This window comes from Pezoporus occidentalis, unplaced genomic scaffold, assembly GCF_034315485.1.
Source record: "Pezoporus occidentalis ecotype Australia unplaced genomic scaffold, CSIRO_AGI_Poc_V1 ctg68, whole genome shotgun sequence".
In the NCBI taxonomy this organism is placed as follows: domain Eukaryota; kingdom Metazoa; phylum Chordata; class Aves; order Psittaciformes; family Psittacidae; genus Pezoporus; species Pezoporus occidentalis.
This window is the reverse complement of record NW_026916030.1, coordinates 4,649,641-4,663,150: the sequence shown is the minus strand read 5'-3', so window position 1 is coordinate 4,663,150 and position 13,510 is coordinate 4,649,641. Positions and strand designations below refer to the sequence as shown.

At 38.7% G+C, this 13,510-nt stretch overlaps 1 protein-coding gene across 3 annotated transcripts in view; it reads right to left on the bottom strand.

Annotated features, from left to right (window-relative positions):
- MED27 (mediator complex subunit 27) overlaps window positions 1–13,510 on the bottom strand; it is an 84,403-nt gene that overhangs the window by 37,687 nt on the left and 33,206 nt on the right. The gene's annotated exons all lie outside the window — the stretch shown is intronic.

Here is a 13,510-nt window from a genome sequence, read left to right as displayed (position 1 = left end):
TTTTTACACTGACTAAAGACATTCCATATACATGGACAAAAACTTAAATACGGAGATAAATGACAGTGGTTTTTAAGGCAAGGTTACTTTTGGGTCTTTTTCATTTTAAACTTACTGTTCCTATTTTTCCTTTTGAGATGGCTGTTCACAGTGACACTGTCCAAGCTTAAAGGTTTTTATGAAGAGGGTTCAGTAATTTTTTTGATTAAAAACTCTCTAGGCAAATCTTCTGAAGTATTCCACAAGACAGATATCAGTATTTTCCTAGGAAAAGGTTTGATGGTAGCATAAACATATACCCAATTAAAAAGAGAACAAAATCTCTGCTTCACAGAGCTAAAGCTACAGAATAGTTTGATGTCGAACACGTGTAGAATATTAACAAAGGTACCACTGCAGTATGGTGTTTTCATTTAAAATACACTGTAAAAAGAAGAGAATGGGACTCACTATATTGACACATCAGCTGCAAACTGTCTGTATTAGCAGACAGAACTTTCATTAAGAGATCCTTATAACAAAGATCTCTCTAAAAGCAACCAGAGGAAAGTTGCAGACCCCATGCAGGCCAGGGCTATTACAGCTATTGCGATCATTAGGAAACCACTATCTCAAATTCATGCTGCTACTAGAATACAGGCTCACCTAGTGACATGACAGCAGATCATATGATTAATTAGCTAACATGTAGCTACTGAGAGCCAACCAGTTGAAGCTGATGCCCTACAGAAACAGATAAAATATTACAAAATGGTATCTGTCACCCTCAAAAGATTGTCCTGAAGTTATATTTCCAAACATCAGTGAATTTGCAGGTGTTTCAAGGGAGCTCTCCGTTCGTGCTCACTTTGCATTCACTACTCCCTGCACTGACACACATTTCTGTATTTGACTTTTGGTTAATCCTTGAATTATTCTTCGCTTTTTGCCTAACTGTAATCGCCACGTTTTCCATAGATTCAAAACACAAACAATACACATTGTGCACTGATCTAATGTCAGACACACTCTTAAAAAAGGAGACAAAAATATTAGCTGTTGACTGTATCGTACAACTTTGGCAAAAGACACAAGACAAACATTGCACACCACCTCTGGAAAGGAAGCATGAAGATGGGAAAACAGAAAGAGAAAGCCTCACTGAAAACAAAGCAAATGGAGTTGTAATTACATCCTCAGCTGCACTGCTGAGAGGTTCGCTGCTTTGCCTGTCTTCGTGCAAGCCACACCATTATCCTGAGAATAGACTTCAGAAGATGCAACCAGTGAGAAGTCAGTAACAGCAAAAGACACAAAATACGGGCAAACAAAACAAAGGGCTTACTTACTCTGTAAAACAAAAATATCCCCAAACCCTTAAACCATGAGCTTAAATACATGTGTGTGCATACATTTTCCAGTATCACAGGGCAGTCAAGGAGCCCTTTCCTTTCCCACACACCACACCGCATCCATGCTGACACATCCGGAGAGGCTCCACGCTCAAATCAGAGCTGAACTTCTCTCAATATATTCTATCATACACCCTCAGGAGATGGAAATGAGCTACTTATTTAGGATTTGAAAGCAAAGGGATTCAACTATTTGAACAGACTTCATGTGAGGGAGAAACCCTCTTTCTTGAAGTTCTCTGAAACAACCAACGAGAGAACAAGTTAACAGGTAAGGAAATATTTGAAACTACCTGAAAACTAAGGATTATCCAACAACCAGTTCCATGTTGTTTGTTTACACTTGCATTTTAGGATGTATTTAGGTTGTATGGAGGTGACAAGCACCTGCTCCAATAGAAGGTGTCCCTGCCCATGACAGGGGAGTTGGAACTATATGATCTTTAAGGTCCCTTCCAACCAAAATCATTCCCTGATTCTGTGGTTTCTGTTCAAGAAGATACCCGACAGATTTGCAAAACAGAGATCTTTCAGATCCAGTATATACTGACACTTTGACAAAGCAATTAATAGGTTTGCTCGCATAAGAGCTTGCTGCTGAAGGATGATGCCTAAGACACAACAAAAACTAAGTGGCTTAAATACATACAAATAGAAACAGACCAATCATGGTATTGCAGACAGATGCAAGAGTACACAGCAGGAGAGGCAGAAGAATATTACAACACTTAGGCTTCAATATCAGAATTTCTATCTCCATTGATGACTTAATAAAAACCAGAGGGAAGACAGCAAGTGTGGAACAACCAAAAGAAATTAGTAGCAGCAGATACTATTTTAGCTGTACTATTAAAAATTAAAATCGATTTTCTGTCTGCGGTGTTGAAGTTGCTCTCTTTGCACTGAAATTTTCATTTTAAAAGCATAATCACATGTTAAAATAGCTCTACCTGGCATCTTCTGCCAACGAGCTCATTTTCCAAGTGGCATACAAGAGCCACCATCACTCTGTCACAGCTAGAAATGCGTCTCACTTCCTCAGAAATACCTATGATAGAATTATGTTTGCTCGTCATCTACTACATAGTAAAATCACTGTTTAAGAAGTAACTCTATGCACAGAGCAACTTTCAAAGCAGAAAGGATCATGGATGCATCAACATATGAACTGCTTTTAACCCATATTTTAGATTAAAAAAAACTATACAAGTGTTATTTTAAATCTCAAGCACTCCTCCTTGCAGTGCCCTTTTTTAGTTAACTCATAAGGTTCTTACTGTGTTTTTTTTTTAAAGCAGGCTACTATAACCTGCATCTATAGCTATATATATATATATATATATATATATATATATATATATATAACCTGTACAACTACTTAGCTTCTCCAAAAGTATCTGCATTCTCCCCCCAACCTCTCCCTAGAATGGGGTTATTTTCAAGATATTTCAACAAGAACAGCAGTAAGGAGACCTCTAGAAGCAGGTGAACTGCTTCACTGATAACTACAAGTGTAGTTTTCCAACCTTGGAGGTTTTCAGGATTCACTTAAGGCAACATCACGACTAATCTGATCCACTTGAGAAAAGAGACCATCTTTGAACAGGAGGCTGGACTAGATGACCTCCTGAGGTCCCTTCCAACTACAAATCAAAGAGGATTCAGATTTGAGACTGTGGAGCGCCCACTGCCACAGCAGACTTTTCCATTGATGTCTACTTGACTAGAAAACACAAAAAGCTGCAGCACACAGGGGTTAAGCAGAGGTGGTGGTACCTGAGGGATAAGCACATAAACACACAGTTGGAGGAATTACAACTACAGAATCTATTCAGCGCGCTCAGCGGACACATCGTGCTTCGGCAACTGAAACACCCAAACCCATGATTATCAGGCAGGATTCATTTCCTAAACTTTCAAATCTATGTGTTACTTGCTAACAATATAAATCAGTCACATTCGGCTCATCAGCCTAATGCCCTCTTTTCTTAATTTACATTTAAAATTGAACCATAAAATAAAGTTAAAAAGCAATAAAAGCTTAAACTTAGGTATTATTTGTTATAACAGTAAAGTACTGTTAGAGATGACTATGATTCTGCAAACTGCCATGTAGCTGATTAGGCCCAAATTTAGATCCAAGTTTGATTTGCCTTTCAGTCGTTCACAAAAGGCTCTTTTCTAAGACCTGTCTACAAGGCGCATACAAATTTGTGATGAGCAAAAGCATCATCCCTGCTGAGCAGCTGTTAAAATGCAAAAGTCAAAATGAAAGAAGGTTCTGCATGTAAAATAGGGAAGTCTAAAAGCCTGGGGTTTGGCTTGAGGGGAGGCTCAGGTTTACAATGCTATTTTGGACACAGATATTAAATTCCAAGTCCAAATACATCAAAACAGTGGGGTATTTTTTGCCACTTCTAGAGCACATTTGATTTTAACACCAAACACTAAATGCAACAATCAGCGAGAGCTCAACAACTTAAAGATTTGAGAAGTCTAAAGGAGCTTGACACAGACTGACAGGCTCCAGCCAAGCTTGCTGTGTAATTATTTCATGTGTCTGCACTTTGTCTTCTATCACTGAAACGAACACCTAAAGGTGAGAACACAAAGGAGACAGAATAATACATCACCCCTCATTTATCAGGATGAACGATGACAGTGGATAGTTAGAGCTGCCTATTAGGTCTCACAAGTAGGAATTACACGGTCATTCATTCCTCACAATGGGTCACTCCTGGACTTTGAATTTTGTAAAAACTTCACTGGTTTTGAAGAACTGACAAAAATCCAGACCCTGCCCTGGATGAAAGCATCTGCCTTACAGTTAATGCCTTCTCTTATCCCAGCTTTGTACAAATACTACTCGAGTTGCTCTCGGCGCTCCTGTGTGGTTCCCAGATGATACAGTTCATAGTTCACATGGGGAAACCAAGGCATCGAGCAACTCGACAAAACAGTGATTCGCCCTGCAATAACTTATTCAGGAATCTCTGTGTTGTCAAGTGCCTTCAGACATACATGGCACAGAATGAAAAGGCCAAATACTATTCCACAATCAAGGATGGAAACAAAGTATTACAGGCAACAACACAGCACAATGATCATACACGGAATATAATCTTTGTTTCATTCCCAGGACAGCATTCAGGTAAGCTCAGCAAAGGTTAAATAAGTGATTAACTACCACAATCTGTGTGCCAAACACTTTCTTTCCCAAACTAGAATTTGGAAGAACAATCCTGAGCACCACAAAAAGAAAAAAATCATTTCAATGCAAATACTGCTGCATGGAATTTTGGTTGCTAAAATTAGAGGATTTACTATAGGATTCACTACAGGATTCCCCCAGCCATGACTCACAGATAATAAAGAGACTGCCTGCAGTCAAAGAGAAAAATCAAAACTAGGTCTGCCAATGTTAACAAGGTCTTCCTTTGTTCAGACCGTTTTACTCCCTGTATTACCCATGCAAAGGTAAGAAACAGGCAAATAAACTAATAATGAGGCAAATATATCTATGGCCAATTAGAAATGTGTGTTATGCTATTAAAACACTTGTTTTCAAAATCATATACGCACTACTGAGTAACATAACTGAAATTATAAAGACACTGTGACTCTTTATTAGTAAAACCTATACAGCAAAGAGGAAGTACCTTGCAAAATCTAACCATTAGGAATGAAAATAATAGTATCTATAAAGGGATGCAAATCAAATCACCCAGTGAAGCTTCCAATGGTTGCATTTTATTTATGTTTTCCATTGGCAATTGAGAAAATGGGACTAGCAAAATGATTGTACCAAAAGAGTTCAAATCATTACAAATGATGATTATGTTTAGAGGAAAACTCTATGAAGTCATCAGCTTTTTTTTTTGTTTAACCCATCCATAGGGTACATCATAAACACACGAATAACGAGAGAATGCCCTAAAGTGAAATTAAAAAGTAATAACAGTTATTTTTAACATCAAGTAAAGAAAGCAGAGCAAAGCAGTTCTCAAACTCTGTGTCCTTTCTAATTTTAAAGGGTATTTACTCACCATCCTCAAACTCAGAAGCTTGGTTGCCTGATGGGTGCTGAACGCAGCCACTCGAGGCAGCACAGGCAGTCCCCCACCACCCACCACAGTCCCCAGGGAAGGGAATGGCCCCATTAATCCCCAGGTAAATCCCCATCTGCAGTTCATTACCTTTTTGTTGAAACTACAGGGGACTTCAGTTGCCTGCATTTGCAGGTACAATTTAGATATCACAGCTGTTTTTACAGTGATATACATAGAGCTTCCTTCTCCTTAACACTACAGGCTTCACATTTCAAAGCACTTTTATCCCCCTCATAGTGTAGCTGTTTAGTTTTCCTCTCAAATGCATAAAGGTTAATAAATATATTCTCAATACATTCCTATTGCCATTCTTGCTGCACCACCAAAATATAAAGACCTTCTCCCACCCAGCTTATTATGGCTCAGCTCTTTCTGCTCGTCATCTTTGACAAGGGAATATACAACCAGTGCAGATGGGAACATTTCCTGTAATGCGCTTCTTAATTTGGCAAGCTGCAGTTTTATTCTTTTCAGATTGATTGTCTGCTGCAGTAATGCTGCTGCTAATCACCCTTCCCAAATAGTAAAGCTGAAAAAGAAAGGGGTTAAAGCAATCATATGATAAAAATCACAGCATTAGAGAAAGCTTTGATATCATTAACGTCATACAAATTTCCTCTCTTATCTAGCTTGTTCTTCACTGTCTAATTAGTCCATCCACTGGTAGTTTGTGTTCCTTTTTTTTTGACACAGAAACAAGCAGTTAAATGAGTGTTTGAGTCTTTAATTGCACATTAACATCTTCATCCTTAACTTTCTTTTTTACTGAAAGTACAGGGATTCCCTACAGTGCACTATTAGTGTTCTGCTCTAAATGCTGCAAGGGCATCTTCTAATGGTTGGGACTATGGAACAACTTTTAATTAATTGCCACCTTTTAATGGCACAGTTCTCACACAAACATTACCTCTAAGGCAAACATACATCAAAGAGTCCGAAATTTGCTCTTTTACAATAGAGCTGCAACCCCCAGTAACACTAATGTTCACTGAGAGCTACACACTGCTCTGGATCTGTGCCTATTCCAGAAAATGAACATGCAGATCATGCTGGTACACAGCCCAAAGTTTCCAGACAGAGACAGCTTTTTCACTTCCCAACAATGGAGTGTTTCAGCTGATCTTCAGCAAAGTAGATGGGAATTATGTCAAATCACTGCTCAGTCACACAGGGCTGCACATCAGACTCTGTCAGTTCTATTTGTGGGATTAGTTTGCGGAATATGACACCAAAACATCAACAGGGATCAGCCCCAGGCCTCTTCTGGCTTATGGCTTCAAGACAGTACTGCTCATGCAGGTGTTCACAACAAGGACATTTGAGCTCAGGCTATCAATCCATAAAAGCTCACAGCACATAGGAAGTGAAGCTCTATACACTGTGAAGAAATGCTGAAATCTTAATTACAGGCAGTCTCTTTCCATAGCAGTTGGTTAGAATATTTGTTGAAAAGTTAATTAATGGAACAGATTTTTTCCTCTGTGTTAAAGTACGTTTGTTAAGTTTTACAACACAACTATTGCACATTTCAGTAATTTACTAGGGATAAAGCAGCATCCCAAATCCTCATCTCTTGTACTTTTATGGATAGAAATCATTATCCTGCTAATGAATATCGTAAGGAACATCGAGTTAAAAATCTTTCCTTTCGACAATCTGTGTTGATCAATGCTTGTTGGATTTTTGTAGTTTGTAAGAAAATATGCACCTGTATGGGACTTAATGGAATGAAATTCAGCATATAGCTGTAGCCAAAGAACCCACTGATCTGGCATAACAAAGATTATTACAGACCCCCCCGTTGCCAGATATAGCAACACAGCAGGAGATTAGATGAGGATTAATCTTCCACAGTTCACATGGGAGATAACCCAAGCGAACAGAAGTGAAAACAAAGCTCTTCTCTTGATAAAACTCAGCTCACAAAAGTTTAATGATGTGCTGTCACCTAAGAATTTTTCCCTCAAAATTTGTAATATATTACGGGTTCAACCACAGCAGATGCATATTACGGGTTCAACCATGGCAGATGCTTCTCCAGGTTTGGGATCCAAGTGTCCTGGCTATCAAATCTGAAAAGAACCAGAGCAGCTCCAAGCCATCCATTAAACATTACCACTGAGGGTAACTTATATCAGAATTTGTAATACTGTGGTGGCAACGTACTTTTGTAGTAAATCATAGAACCAGATTTCTTAGCTTGCAGTGCTGGGGAAACACTGTTGAGAAGAAAATGAAGAAGCTGGGATAATTGCAACTTTTCCTCCCATGTCCTAGGATCCAACTTCAACACACGCTGTATTTAAGGAAACCAGAAACACCCAAGGATCTAACTAAAACCAAAATGAAAGGTGGACTTTTTTTTTTCCACGAGGTCCAGTGTTGTTTCCATAAAACACTTGTCTTAAAGCAACTGTTGTCATGCCTGCTTAGTAGGCAGACAGGAAACCTGAAGAAAAATCCCAAACAAATAACAACACTGCTGTATCTTAAAATAACTCAAAACTATCGTATTTTCAATAGCTGCTGAAATTCAACATGATCTGAATTCTTAGCACTTATTTTCCTGGAACAAAGCTGTCAAAACAGCGGTTTCGTGTTTGCTCATTGTTCTCTATTATATTCTACATGGGTTGAAAAATTCACTTGAGGATGTGCTATTCTCTGAAGCAGTGTTGTAGGCAGCAGTCTGAACAGGTTCATGTTATTCTGTAGCTCTCCTTGAAAGAAACTAAACACTACATACGTTATGTGTATTCCCTTGAAAAATTCTAGAGGAATGGGTACCATCCAACTGCCATCGTTACATCAAACCCCTCCACCATCACCACCACTGGAATACTAACCCCCAAAATGGATTTTATACATCCACAGCATGGATTTTATAATTGAAATAGATTTTCCTCTAGGGAATGGACAAACATTCACAAAACCACCTGTGTAATAAGCAAATCATTTTTACTAGAGGTTAGAAAGAACTCGCACTCTATCCAGCTAGATTAGTTTTGGGAGTTAAAATACCAATATTTGAGGAGGGGGGAAACCAGTATTTTGGACCTTCTGTGCAAAATTATGGAGCTTACTTAAAGGCAAAACAAAGAACTGACCACAGAACACAGGGGAAGGGAAAAACACAAAAGAAACAAACTGACTATGATTTTCTAAGGGAAAGTAACTTTTAAAGAGACTTTCTATTTAGTTGAACCAGCTGAAATATTAAGAGACTTGAGTTATCAAAAGATGCTGCACCATACGCACATAGACTCTCAACGCTAAAATCAATATAGCAGATAGGGATAAATGTAATACCCTGCAACTTACACTAAAACAGCTTCCCAAAACACCTGCCAAACAGGTGTTCATCGATCTACTCCAAATCAAAAGAAAACACTACAATGATATGATTCAAACTGTGTACATGATACCAAATACTAAAACTAATGTTCAATCTACGTGGTACATGGCTGCAAAGTAATTAAACCTATTCTTGTTAAATATTGTCTTACAATATAAAGAACTAATTTTTAATCTTTTCTTTTTCATAGAAAAAGGGATTAATTTGTGGAGCAGAAGAGCCCTATATTTCAGCAACATGTTCTTCTACAGTTCTTGTTGCACTGTCTTGATGAAGTCAAACTAACGGAATACCGAGAGAAACTTAGACATGAACAGGGATATTAAATGAGCTCCTAGTATTGAGAGTTATTGGAAACTGATCTCTTCCTTATTAATGCAATTCCCCATCATGTACAAAAAGATATCTCCATGTTCCAGAATGCAAACAGAGTTTTAATCTTTAATTATATTCTCAACCCCAACTCTTCTGGAAAGAAATACAGACGTGGGCCTGAGGATTATTGCTTTATTACATTATCATCTCTGTGGTATTTAATGAATATTGATACTTAATGCAGCTTTGCCAGGAGGGGGAAAGGAGAACTTCAGAACTGCACCAAGAACTTCTGACAACTTCTCTCACAATGGAAGGCAGAGTCACACTCTTCCCTCTTCGGCTCCTGACTACTTCTAAGAGGAGGCCCAACGTTAGAGGACAGTGTGTAACACAGAACAGGATTACTGCACCAACAACACCCCCGTGGTAAATACCCACATTCCTCACAGCCTCCAGACCAGGTGTCACACTTCACTGGGACATCGGATTCCTGGTGCTGGAGCAGGAAACCCTACCTGGCATCTCAGTGAGGTCAGACCAGCTGAGCAGGATTTAAACACAGGGTCTTAAAAAATCCAAAACCTATGAACATTTGCTGGCTTAAGCATGATTTGCCATTACCTTCAGAATAATCTGCCTCTTTCTTTCACTGTGAAAATCCCTGAACCTGGGAAGCAATCAGATGCTGTTTATAAAATGAAACGCTGAGAAAACCCTTCCCTCCAAGAATGCTTGACAAAGGGCTCATCAGGATTCTTCTTAATGTAAAACTGATAAATTACACAAGTGAAGCTCCAAATAATTTCTTCTGGCACATTTGATGACTGGGTGTATAGTTTATTTATATATATATATATATATATATACACATATATACACACATACACACACATACAGCTTTCAGTTAGTTCACTGTTAAAAACAGGAATTTTGTTTTGAATATTAAATCACTACTTTAAATCAAACTCCTTCCCTGAAAGTCTGACTTTATGCCCTGAAGAAAGTTCCTGAACAAATGCAACAGAATCTTACAGTGTTACTTATATGACAGAACCACTAAAACTGATAGGGCATCAATTCTATGAAAGAACAACACTTTGACTATGCTGGTACTGAATCAAGCTACAATAAACACCAAATGTGGGAGAGCTATACATTTATTTTCCAAATCCAGATGATCAGATACCTGCTGAACCAGTAAATTAACTTTTTAAAGGAGACCACTCACAAAAGAGCATCTTTTGCTAATGTAGCTCCAAAATGGAGCAAGTCTGGACTTCTTTTAAATATATCCATCTTCTCTAGAAGGTCCAGATGGATTCTGAGTGTACAGAGCAGAATAGAGACCTCCTCCATCTCACCCAGAACAAGTGCCAGAAACAACCTGTCCCTCCTGAGACTCTGCCCAGCACTCTGCGCTCAAGCCCTTCTTATCTCATAAAAGTTATCTTCACAGTTTATTACTGCTCATTTATCTGGAGCAGTATCATGGGCAGCACTGTCTTTGTTTTTTCAATAATGGAAAAGTAATTTTGCTGCTCCGTTTCTAGCAATAGAGTATAAATTCACAGAGATTTTTTACTCAATCTATTACAATGTTTTCACTGTCAGGTTTGGGCATCCATCAAACCACAAGAGATTTACAAGACAAACTGAAGAGCCCTAAAACAAAAAAAATTGGACTCTTTTACTCAAGCCTCTCTGTCCATTGAGCCTGAAGTTGTCAAACAAGAAGCAGACTTCAGCTTCTTTATTGTTTATAGCCTGCTTATTTCCCCAAAACCACACGTGTCACAACAAATGACCCTAAAAGGCACCACAAAGGGCAAGAGCCTTAGTACCTTTTGCAGTGAGTAAGTTCTTGTTCTGGCAATTTCCTGCCAGACAGAGAAGACAGATGATTAATCTGGGAGCACTGAGAAAGCCCTATACAACAGAGCCATCAAGTCACAAGGTTGTCAGCCGAGACCCCTAAAATTTCCTATTAAAACTAACTGACCCTCTTGTGTGGGCCAATGAACACAACTGCAAGAACCTAGTCAACTTCCTGCGCTTCCTCTTTGCTTTCTTCTGCCTCATCTCACAGCAACTCACTGCTGTCATTTTCCAGCTAGACAAGTGACATACCACAGTCTGCCAGGCTCGCAGCAGGGTAGTCCACCAGCAGGGACTGCTTCCATGGGCTCACTGCTCCCAGCCACCCCAGACTCTTTGAGGCACAGCGTTCTGGTCCCACAGTCATGGAGACAGCTTTGGAACTAGGAATTTGCTTTTGAGATGTGGTGCCAAGCAAAATAATACAAGATTAACTGCGTGAATTACTACATTTCAAGAGAAGAGAAGAAAACCTAAGAGCTATGCTTTCTTATTGACTACATTTCTTTCAAACCAGAAGATGACACTGGTTTTCAGAAGGATTGCATGTATCTGCTTTTCTAGTCACTTGGAAGGAGCTGACAGCTTTCAGCACTTCAGCAAACAGAAGGAAGGAACCAGCAGCCAGATGAGAAGCATGTGAGGGAACGCATCTATTAGCAAGTACAGGGAGATGTCTTGTTAATAGAAGACAGAAGGAGGGACAAAGCAGGGGGAGAAAGAAGCCAGCAGTTAGTCATTTTCTCATACAGATACATTTGGCTAGAAAGGAGATGCATGCCAATCTAGCATTCCTTCCTGCACTTTCAGAGCCAATGAAAATCAACACAGAAAAGCCAAACTGAACACCAAAAGGCCACTCTTCAAAACTGTTCAGAGCACTTAGAAGCCCCTCAGATAAGGAAAACAATGAGAAAATGAAAATTTTCCTGGTTACAGGACTGAGACCTTCCATTTGTAAAAACACCTTTTTGATTCAAAATCGCTGCTGCTGGTTTGGGTATCTACTAGTGAAAAGCGAAGGCTTTTGGTCTCCAAAACATCTAAAGATGGCCTAGGGGTGGCACGGGACCAATGAGTGGGCCCACCAAGAATAAGCTTTGCCATTTGCAAAACCCCTTCTCTAGCTCCTTCTGTGAGCATGCAGTTTCAAGAGATGTCCGAGCCTCCAAAACAGGATGAGAAGGTTTTGGGTTTGTTTTGTTTGTTTCTTAAAAAAGCCATTTTGGAGAGGAAAAAGAAAAAGCAGAGCAGGGAAAGAGAGGAAGGGCTCAAGTGAACAATGAGTTGATACAACAATCAAGTTTTGTATCACCACCTTTATGAGAAGAAACACCATTTGTCTCTGTTCAGCCTCTGGAATAAAACTCAAGTCTCACCATAGCAATAAAGATCAAAGATACAGATTAATAAGGTAATTCCTCATCTTGTGTCACTGCCATTAAGAACATAATGTGCAATAGCAAAAGTTGCCCATGCAGTGTTTTTAAGGAACAAGAACATAAATAAATCCATCATGCTCTCTAATGCTACCTTTAACTCAGATTAAGCCATTTAACATCAAACTATCCTTATACAAAATCTGCATAAAAACAAAAGAGATTTTAGAAGATTCATTGTCCGATCGTCACTTATGTTACCTCCTCAACAACAGCATTCCTTGCATTCTTTTGCAGGCTGAAAAGGATTACTGCAGCGTTGCTATTTGCTCCAATCTGCCATTCCAAAATGACATTTTGGCATATAGCCTGTTTGTACTACTCCTGTTTAAGAAAAGCTCTACATAATATAGTTGCTCTGAACAACATTTAATATATACTTGACTCACAGCACACTGGTACTCAGCCCAAATACTTCTCATTTAACTTAACAGCACACATCAAAGAAAAAAAAAAAAAGAGAGAAATAAATAGTTTCCCCTTTCTTGACTAATCAATAAAGCCAAAAAACCCTGAACTCCCATGGGAAAAATCAGTATGCAGTATGCCATATATATATCAAGGAGATATGAAGTTCTGCACCTGATGCTTTCTTTTTTTGGATTTTATAAAGAACGAAGGGGAGGAAAAACCAAACTCACAGCATGATTCATCATTATTTGCATTAAACCCCAGCAAAATCAAGATATTAAAATGCACTTGCCACACTTTTTTTAATACTTTTCATAAGCCTATTTTCATAAGTCTTTTCATAATCCACTTCTGCCCTGTGTTGGGGACAAGATATTGAGCCCAACAGGTACTGCATTTGACTTACTACAGCTATTATTCTCTTCTTAAAGACATACCAAATAGCAAATAAGGACAAATAAGGAAAGGTCAAAGAGAAGCCAGAGAGAAGAAAACCAGTGACAGATAAAGGACCAGCTCAGCATATTTTCCTTGTGAATAATGCTGAAAGTAGTAATAAGATACTGAAACATAATTCAACTACTAGATCAAGCTTAATTACCACATTAAAAT